Genomic DNA, 11,376 nt, shown 5'->3' with positions numbered 1-11,376 from the left:
CTGTGTGCTCTAAGTGGAGGAGATGATGACACAGCTTTGTGCCGTTGTGTGTCCTCAGGCTGAACAGAAAGGAAAACTCGACTGGCAGTGATCAAGGGACCAATTTACTTTTATTCGTGGATTTACAGATGCTTAAAAAACCCTGCCTTTACCTGTTAATTATAATAATTTACCTGCTCCCTCATGTTGTAAGAAGTCTCAGTTAACAGTGGGTATTTGTAGCAGTCTGCTGACATGATGTGAAAACAGATATTAACAAACTGTCTGTTGCTTGTTCACAAATGTAATGAGTCACTAACATTAGAGTTAATATTGGGTTTTCATTTAGCAGCAGCTGTCATGCGCTGAGATGGGGCTTTAAATGAGAACACAAAGGCCGAATTAAGTGCTTATTCACTTTTATCTCAATATTAATTTTCAGTTTTTAATTTCAAAAATAGTCCATCATGGATTAATATTTAGCCGACATCAACCACAAGGTGGCAGTGCTGCATCAGATATGGTCCTGCAGAGTGCGTTTATACTTGTGTACCCTCCCTTATGTGTGTTAAGTGCGTGTGTGTGTGTGTGTGTGTGGACATACAAGAGAAAGACACAATTTAAGAGAATGAACTCCATTCAGATACTCACCTTTTAAATAAATAATAGCAGTAATCATTAAAAGATCTTTCACCTTCTCAACATGGACTGAACTGGTGTCAGGCTGTTACATAATCTGATGTAATTCAATGAATATGATGTAGCATAGTATCAGACAGTTTGATCAAATACAGCATATTCAAATTGTGTGGGACCCATGTGACTAGCACAGTCTCCACTCTGTTATCTCATTGGCTGCTAATTACTGTAAATCTGCTTTCTGTGTAAAGATGTCAGTGTTTATTTAGCAGCAGCTTCCTATGAACCACTGACTAGAGTGTGGTGAGTCTGTCAGGTCTGTGCTGCTGTGAATTCTTTCATTCCTCTGTTATCTATCAGCATCTTAACTGGGAAAAACACACCTGAATAACATAGTGGACATTTATCATTGTGATCACATCAAGTAGATTATTATCATCACATTTTTCGTTATTTCTCAGGTAGATTACCTTCTATTTGACTTTTGATTTTTATCTATATTGTATGAATAGCAAACAATCGATCAGTTTTCTAGGGCAGGGTTGGGGAACCTTTTTCATATCAAGGGCCATTTAAATTTTTATAAAGTCCTCCGAGGGCCATAGCCTACTACTATGAACACATAACTAGGGATGTTAAAAAAAAAGAAAAAAAAAAGTCTATAACTGCTGTGTTATAAGCCTCATGATTGCTGCATTTCTAGACTCACCTAATGTGATGACTGGAACTGTTTTTCACGAACTCTCCTTCAGCGTGAGGTTTCAGCTTCATGGCTATTAAAGCTCCAGTTGGTAAGTTGACGAAAGTGAAAGTAAACTCCGCGACTTGGTCGGAAATTTCAAGACAATACTCCGTCAGGTCCCTTTATGAACCTCTGCCAAGTGCCCCCCACACACACAGACACACACAAAGTAGCCATAAACGCACCCACAGAGAAAAAAAAAAAAAAAAAAAAAGATGTACCGTATCCATAGCACGACGTGTAGGAGCGGCGATTGGCTGCTCCTCCTGCTCCCTCTACCTGACTGGTGGAGAATCGTCGGGCGCGGTGGATTTTGGCAAATACGATTACAGGCTGTAGGTGGAGCCAGAGGAGTTGGATTTTGTCCTAAATTACTCATTTAATGTCTGACCATCAGAATATAGTGACAGTTCCAGCAAATATGACTGAATAATTGTTACCAACTGAAGCTTTAAAGCAGAAGTAAGTGATATATTTGTGTTAATATAAGTCTTAAATAGTTGTATCTTCCGACAGCAATCACTTACATAGAGTGTTTGGTCTGAAACACGGGTCTGTCAGTCACTCTGCTCTGCTCTGAGCCCAGGAGAAAACTTTTATCGTATCCTACAGTTTTTATCCAATGAGGGGAGAGAACGGCATGCAGGGCTGTGTGTGCAGCCAAGGGATGCGCGTGAATGTGGTGACGTAGGGACGAGGACTGTTATGGTGCGTTCAAGGCAGCTCGTAACTGGTGTTTTTCCGACCTGTGAAGTCGTACCAGTTCGATCTGGTACGAGTTCACCGGTCGGAAGTTACGAGTGGCCGTTATAGTGACTTTCACAGGTAAAACAGGTCGGAAAAACACGAGTGGGTTGCCTGAAACGCTACAAAGTCGTAAGTTGTGACTTGAAGCTGTAATTTACGGTTTCAAAAGCCTGCCTGGAACGCAGCATTAGCCAAAACGACCGGATCGCTTACTTCTGCTTTAATTCACTCACCACAAAACTTGCACACGTAATATTCTCTCTGTCAGTCTGCGGTCGTGAGACAGCTACTTGTTAAGCACCCAAACTCCGACCAAGAGCGTTCATTTTTTTTTTTGAAGATTGACAAGCCGTCGAATATTATCGGAGCTATAGCGATTTGGGATGAAGCCTGATTGGTCCATATGAATAATGCTTCCAATGACTTTTGATAAGCGATTTGATAATATCTTTGCTAAAATCTTTTGATCACAGTTGAGTAAGGAAATAGGTCGGTAGCCACTAGGATCCAAATAATCTTTCCCCTTTTTGTGAATGAAAGATATAACTGCAGTGTGCATAGACTGTGGTAAGGTGCCAGCTGTAAACGCATCAGAGTAGACCTCAAGCAATATAGGGCTAATAATATCTACAAATGTTCTATAAAAATCAGGAGGCAGTCCATCTAGCCCAGGAGATTTATCTGATGGCATACTTCTGATTGAAGAGCGTTCATTTTAACGCATTTGTCCTCTCAACTCGTCGAGTTGTTTCGAGCTGCCAGCGCCTCGCCACAAACTAGGCACACCGGCTTGCCTTTCACTTCAACAAAGAAAAAGTAATTTGTCCATTTTTCCTGGAATACGCAACATTCTGCGTCCACCTCCCTTTTCTTGACAGTCGCCATCATACATCACTTGTCATGTGTCAATCACACCGGCCCAATGCAATGACACGTACATCACATGCTGAATTCACTGACCCTGACGTTGACTCGGACATAGCCGTCTGTTTCTCTCAAAACACTAATGGCTGGCGATATTTTTTTCCCCTGCTTTTTTAATTTATTCTTATAGCATAAGATATAAAATATAAAAATTGTATTGCATTGCGGGCCGATTGAAATGGTCTTGCGGGCCGTATACGTTCCCCACCCCTGTTCTAGGGTATTAAAGTGAAATGCACCATGGTCCTCTTCTGCTCCAAGGCTGGACTGAATGGTTGGGTGAGAGAGCAGGGACAGGGGGCACAATAACTCACTTAGTCGCGGTGCTGAGCACACACACACACACACACACACACACACACACACACACACACACACACACACACACACACACACACACACACAGGTGAGCCCAAGAGCCTAAGCATATGACAGGTTGCTGTAGTACACTAGTTTTATTAATTACATTTTTTCATAGCTTGCTTTTGCCGTCATTTGTCTCTGGTTTCTGTGAAATTCCCTGCATTCCTGTGACGTTTGGTCACAGGACCACACTACAGGACTTGGACTGGTGATGTTTTGCTGGCGGAATGTACATTTGCATAATTGTGCAAGCATGTATTAAGTGGCCAAGCGTGCACAACTACGACACACAAATACATAGCACAGCAAAAGTTTGAATAAACAGTGCTGCTGGATCACAGTCTCATCTGCTCCACAAGTGTCTCTATGTGCAAGATTAAGCTCAATTCTGTAAGTAAAAAAAAAACAAATACATAAATAAAAACATGAACAGAGCATGATGAAAATATGAGATTAAGATTAGATTAGATTAGATTAGATAGAACTTTATTCATCCCGAAGGAAATTATTCGGCCAGGCCGCTCTAGAGAACAGAGTGGAGCGATCTAGCTGGCAGCCGTCCGCGACAGCGCCTTGGTGCTTAAAATGTCATAATTATGACACAGAAAGTCAAATTCATATTTATTTAATGGTGTTTCCCAAAGTGTAAGTGTAAGTGTGGGGTTAAAAAAAAAAAAACAAGCGCGCTGCACTTTTGGTCGCTGGAGAAATGGGACACACTTGCGCACTTCCACTAAGCCAGTGGTTCCCAACCTTTTTTGGCCCGTGGGCCGTGACCCCATTTTGACATCACAAATTTCTGGCGACCGTCAATCAAGATGCGCCAGCTCAGATATTTCTATATTCTGCATTTTATTTGAACTACTCAATCTATATTTGAGAAATAGATAGAATAGAATACAGTTGTTTAACATTGTGTGGTGTTTTTAATCCTAATTTTAAAAAGAATAATAATTAGTTAAAGAAATATATCTTTATCAGTCTTTTTTTTTTTCAGGCGACCCCATTTGAATTCCAGGCGACCCCTCGTGGGGTCCCGACCCCAAGGTTGAAAAACACTGCACTAAGCCCATGAACACGCACGCCAAGTGCCCAAGCGTGCATATTGGGACAGGCCCTTAGTGTTTTCCCATTGCTCTTCGCATTGCTCTTCCTGCTTGGTGTTCCTGTCTGTGTGTTCTCTGGTCCAGCTAAAACCTGATATCTAAATCCCCAAAACAAAGACTGTCACAACATACTTCATTACTTTGAGTCATTTCTATTATTTACTGTATATTTCTAATATTGCACTTCCTGCTGCCTCTAAACCACAAACTACACAACTGCACGTCGGACCAAGAGTCTGATCTGATACAGAGAGGACATGAACTCAGGAGAACACTGCTGTTTATATATAGTAAGTTAGTATTCATGCATTTACATAATGTTAGCATCCAAAACACAAAATATAATAGAAATATTTAACTGTCAGAATATAAGGGTGAAAACTGCAAGATATGAGAACAGAATATGTGACATTTACAACAGTAAAATCATTATTTCTGAAAAACAAACACTCAAGACAGCAAAGTAATGGTACAATAGTAAGTCATTCAGTTTAATTTTTATACTTTTTGTCTACTATGATGGGAGAGGTTGGGATTACTTTTCCGACATAACTCCTTTGGTGCTTTAACTGTGTTTATGTCACAGGACAGTTGGGACTGGCTTTATTGATTGTTTTGTTGTGTATATTTTAGTAGAGATTTTATGCATGTTTTTATTCTCTTGTGTGTTTTAGTTATATTAAAGGATCATAGGGCAGGATTTGTGAGAAAATACCGGAAAATACCCATGCGTTTTACGTTTTTTAAATAATAATGGGTGAGGAAGCGTTCAAAACCAAAAAGAACGAGCCCACCCGCGTATCTCTCCATTGCCCTGAACGGGGTCTGTGCTGCAAAATGCGCTGCAATTCAGGGGGTGAATTTCGCGCGCTGGCCGGCGGACCTGACGTCAGCGCGTCCACGACTGCCTTCGAATGGATCAATGGAATGGAGACATGAAGAGGGCAACCGCGGCAGAGCCATTGATACAGTAACAGAGTGGCGACACTCCCTGTTATATCAATCGCTCTGAACCACGGTGGATCCAAATTAGGCCTACTGTTACTGCCAGCAAACGACCCAGCACAACTGAAAGCCCTGTTAACCCCCCCCCCCACCGCCACTCTCTCTCCCCCTCCCTTCACACACGCACACAGCAGCAGGCAGGTCACTAACTTACACACCCTCTCCCTCTTCATTACTGTCTTATTATTAGCCGTTAGCCGCAGCTAGCGGTTAAAAGCCGACGTTATAACTTTAACAACGTTATCAGGCAGGTGGACAAACGTCCTCTTTTGCCCGGACACGTCCACTTTTCACGTCCTGGCCGGCGTGTCCGCGACGCGTCCGTTTTTTTTTAATGATATCATGAATATGTCCGGTGTTGATTGGTTTTCATGGGACCGCGGACCCTGACAGATGCGGCCCGACACCCGGACCCGGCGCGTTAATTCTCGGTACCGGCCTGTAGGAGTAGGAGCCCATACAGATCCATGCAGAGGAGCTCAGAGGAACAGACAGCAGCCTCCTGCTGCAGCACAGTGAAGGTGTGTGTGTGTGTGTGTGTGTGTGTGTGTGTGTGTGTCTGTCTGTCTGTCTGTCTGTGAGAGCGAGAACCTACAGTAAAATACCCTCCCTCCCTCCCCAGATAGGAAAGACTGTAAAGAGTAAAGTAAACAGTGAAAAGTCTGTGCGCGCTCCCGTGCCGGTGGCTTCCCTGGTTGCTGTAGTTACGCGCAGCGGCCGTCGCGTCACTGGCCGTTCTCATTAATCCTGCCCTATGATCCTTTAACTGTGTTTTCCCACTGCCTGTGAACCCACCATCTTGATGAAATACACTGCACCTGCGAGGCTCTCCTGTTCTCCTACAGACCAATCATCGGCGGAGGAGGAGGGCCTGGACCGGAAAAAGACCCGAAACAAAAGACCGCGGAGCACCAGAACACAAAAGAGCTTGGCTGGAGAAGTTGCCACGGGGAGACCGGACACTCGAGTCGGACGAGGAGAGAGACGAAAGGAAATCCAGACGTTACGACGTGTAACACTCGCAGCGGCAGGGCTTTAACGCTCTGCCTCGTGTGTGAGTACCCATTTGGGATATTAGTAACGTTCTGGTGTGGAGATCGCTAAGAGAGCTTTGCTCATTTTGAACGTGTATACTGGCAGTGATCTCGTGTGTTACAGGTGGCCCTCCAAAGAAGGACGAGGCGCTGCACACGAGTCTCCCCTCCAATCCCACTCGCCTCCAATCCCACTCGCCATCCCGGTCTGGCTGAATCCTTTTAAACAGAGACTGCTCGTTTTATGGATTTTACCCCTGTTGGCTTTTTAACCCTTTTAACTGGACTGCAGCTGTTTTAGAGGGTTTTTATCAACTGGGTCTTATTGTCATTTTAAACTGTAAATAAACCTTGTACATGCATTGGCATCTGCGCCCTCTGTTTTTCTATCTTCACTGACAGTGTGCTCCCACCCGATCGTAAGAATCTGCAAATAATCCATAAACATTTATTATTCAATCTTTATTCACTATCCACTCCTTACATCAGTTTTGGCGTTGTCGACAGGATCGGGTTTTAGAGCACCTGTAGTGATTGAACAGAGAGGCCACCATGATGATGCCAGTGTATCCTGGTGCCCCTTGGTTGCCAAAGTTTAAGGGACCAGGTGATGATGTAAAATACAGTGACTGGAAAGAGCAAATACAAGGTTTGTTGGGTACACAGGAGTTAAATGAAGCCAGAAAAGTTGATATTGTTTTAGGTGCATTAGCTGGAGAAGCTAAACGCTAGCTCAGTGTTTTAGAGGAAGATGAAAGGGACAATACCCGTAAAGTCTTTTTGTATTTGGATTCACTATATGGTGATAGAACTCCTACACCTGTGCTAAGGTCTCAGTTCTTTAGTTGTGTACAAAGACTTGATGAAACAGTACCCTCATACATACTTAGATTACGAGAGCTACATTGCAGGCTGCAGCAACACGATCCAGACAATGCCCCCTCCGATGCTGCTTTGAGAGACCAGTTGTTGCTGGGACTTCAGGAGGGCTCTGTGGCCCAAGCTCTGAAAGTGTATGCCCGTCGTAACCCAGATGAAACCTTTGCTGCCATTCGACAGGAAACACTGCTTCTAGCATCAGAGTGTGGAAATCCTAAGCCAGAGGTAATGTGTGCATCTGTGAGTAACCCTTCTGTGTCTACTTCAACTCAGGATACCAACTGGAAAGAGACTTTGAAAAGAGAGATCATGGAAGATGTGAGACTGCAGATGTCTGGCCTCACGCAGGAGCTGCTGAGGGAAATAAAACCACTTCTCCAACCAACCAGCAGGGTGACACAACCCCCTGTACAACCTGCGAGAGGGCGACAACGGCCTTCAGTCTACACAAACGACTGGGATGAACAAGGTAGGCCCATTTGCCGTCGGTGCAGACAAGCAGGCCATATTGCCAGGTTCTGCAGACAATCTCCACCTGCTCAGCCGGCTTTAAACTAGCCATCCCTGCTGCTGAGGTCCGAGGGGCAGGGGTTGAGTGTGCGCCAGAAAAGAATAGGACCACTGAAGCATTTATTGGAAATTGCCCAAACATTATTGTCAAAATTGAAGGGGTTGAACTGTTTGGACTATTAGACACTGGATCTCAAGTCACCTTGATGCAACAAAGCCTTTTTGAACAACACTTCTCCCAAATAAAATGTAGTCAAACCCCTGTGTTTTTCAAACTACGTGCAGCCAATGGACTTGAACTTCCCTACACAAGCTATGCTGTGCTAGACATGGAAGTGGAGGGTATTACTATACCTGGACGGGGAGTTGTGATTGCTAAAGATGAACATTGCACACACCCACTTGTCATTGGAATGAACGTTGTGACATCATGTTGGGATATCCTCTTTAAACGGCCCGAGAAGTCTGGTTTTTCCCCACAGAAGTTGCAGAACCACCAAGCTTGGAGAGATGCATTTGCCACCTGCAATCGCATCGAGGCCACCATGAAGGAGGATGGATTGCTTGGTTATGTGCGACAAACTAGTCGACGCATAATCAAAGTACCTCCAAAGAGTGAGCTGCTGGTGTGGGGCCGGACTCGCCCTTACGAAAGAAAAATATATTTACCAATATATTACTTGCAATATATTGTAATATATTGTAATATATTATTCTTCCATTACATTTTCCAATATATTATATATTGTAAATATATATTGATGACACATATATTATACAATATATTATATATTGCAATATATGGAAAAATATATTTATGGCACATATATTATACAACATATTATATATTGATGTAATATATTGTAATATATTGCAATATATTGCAAAATATACAAAAAACTGCCCCTTTCAATATATTGAAATATATTAAACCTGAATATATAATATATGGGTTTATATATCCCAAAATATATGCAATTTTATATTTATAAATATCCACCATAATGTATTCAGATTTATATGATAAAATGTATTGATAATATATGAAAAGATATAGTGTCACATGTATGTTCAATATATGGTAGAATATATTTTAAATATATGTAAAATTATACATGAAATATATGTATGGCTATGTGTTCAATATATTATGGAATATATTTAATATATTGAAAATTATATGGAAACAAAAACATGACATATGTGTTCAATATATTGTGGATGAATACTTAAATATGCAAACTGCAATATGTGCACAAACCTTTATACCACATATTAACACAGACTGGGTAATTTATCAAAAGCAACCTTTATTTTCTTTTAATCAGGCACAGATACTGAACCCAGTTTGAGGTAGGGAGCTATACAGGCCTATTGAAACCCCAACCAGGGTTCCTACAGCTTAAGCCAAGTTAAATTTAAGACTTTTTTTAAAACCACTTCAAATTAAATTTAAGACCAACTTCATAATAAACACAAATGCAGAAAAAAAAGAAACACCTCACATCAATTACATAGGGTTAGGGACAATTTTACCCACTTTCCTATGTGATCCAAGGTAAAGTGACTGCTACATGAACATTGGATTGTGTCTCTTTCCAGCTGTCCTTTCAAAATAAATGCATAAAAAGTCCGAAAAAAAAAAAAAAAAAACACCACTGACTCGGAATCTGGTGGCTGTGAGAAATTTAGCGTTGACGGCCACCATAAAATACCACTTACCAAGTGTTAACATTTTTAAGACTTTTGAAAAATTGATTTAAGACATTTTAATGCCAATTAAGGCCTTGTTTTTAGATTAATGAATTCAATGCCTTTTAAGACTTTTTAAGGATCCGTAAGAACCCTGCCAACAGGCCTGGCATATGGTCAGACAAAGGAAATGTGACTGACTCTACATTTCTGAACAGTGCAACATTTTTAAAGAATGCCATTGAACAGACAATACATATACTTTTGGAACTGTGGAAAATACGGAAGCCCTAAAGGGCCAGGTCCGTATACATTTTTTTATTACCGTTTTCTCGTGATAACGACTTATTATTTCGTTATCTCAAGATAACAAAGTCCGTTTTCTCGTGATAACGAATTAGTTTATTTCGTTGTCTCGTTATAACAAAGATCGTTTTCTCGTGATAACGAATTAATTATTTCGTTATCTCGAGATAACAAAGACCGTTTTCCCGTGATAACGAATTAAATTATTTGATTCTCGGCTTCCGTAGGCTACAGGAGACTAGCTTGGGCTCGCCCATAGACTGTAAAAAGAAGGGCTCGCCTCGGGTTCAACTCAGAGACTCAGGTGACTGCGAGGTGCTCCAAGCTCCAAGTCAATCGTCACGGCTGGCTGCAGGCTGGGAGCCAATTGAGCACACCTTACCGGTAAGATACCCTTTGTGTTAGTTTGTTTACTGGGCCGGGTTTTTGTTTTGTTTAGTTTAGTTTAGTTTTTACCGGTTAGCCTAAAGTCTAAAGCCTAAAGTCCGGAAAGTGGCGCCGCGGTAGGTGTTTAGGCCCTAAACACCTACCGCGGCGCCACTTTCCGGAGAATGACGCTGGGTGTCGCCATGACACTCCATTCCACCGTAAATGTATTGTTGATAGCATAGACTGGTTGATAGACATTGGCCGTGATGACTTTATTTATAGCTTTATGTCACATTTTCACGTCACTATATCACCGTTGCGACTACTCTGATGTTTACGAAGTCTATAAAACGAATTGTTGAACAAACATTTTAGATTAGCTGGGCTAACCGTTAGCTGTTAGCCGTTAGCAGTGTCTTAAATAACTCAATAAACGGCTCATGAAAACAATATTTTCTCCAGCGGATATCCTAGTTACAACATGACTGAGCTAACTGGAGTAGTTTCACGTCGTGTCCGACAACGGGAGGGTTTTAACAGCTGACGTCTTGATGTTAGTTTGCTGCTGCTGTTAGCTTAGCTGTCAACAGCAGCAAAGCTAACAGCTACAACAACCATGACTAAGTTAATTACAAAAACGTGCACACAGAAATAGTAATGTTTGTTCAATAATTCTTTTAATAGACTTAACAAACATCAGACCTAGTCAAAACGGTTTTGGCAGCCCGGAGCCCCCACATTTGGTGCCTACACTGGTGGCTAACGCTACCAGTTAGCCGCTAACGCTACCAGTTAGCCGCTCGCTAGAATGCTGCTAAAACCAAAGCCAGTCTATTGACTGTATTAATAATATTAATACAGTATAATATTAGAAATTCTCTGCTAAAACACACTTCCGTTGTGGTGTGACGCAATGGATCATGGGAAAATAAAGTGGTGGCTACATCCCATGGATGTATTAGATACATCCATGCTTGCTGCTCAAATAGGCTAAAGCCAGAGACGACTTTGATTAAAGCTTACGAACAAGTTGCTGTCAGAATAGCAACCGACAGACGGCTGCAATTTCGGGGTTTCTACA

This window comes from Trachurus japonicus, unplaced genomic scaffold, assembly GCF_045865225.1.
Source record: "Trachurus japonicus isolate A0001 unplaced genomic scaffold, Traja_1.0 AP030248.1".
NCBI lineage: Eukaryota > Metazoa > Chordata > Actinopteri > Carangiformes > Carangidae > Trachurus > Trachurus japonicus.
The sequence above is the reverse complement of the archived record's forward strand: the minus strand, read 5'-3'. Positions refer to the sequence as shown.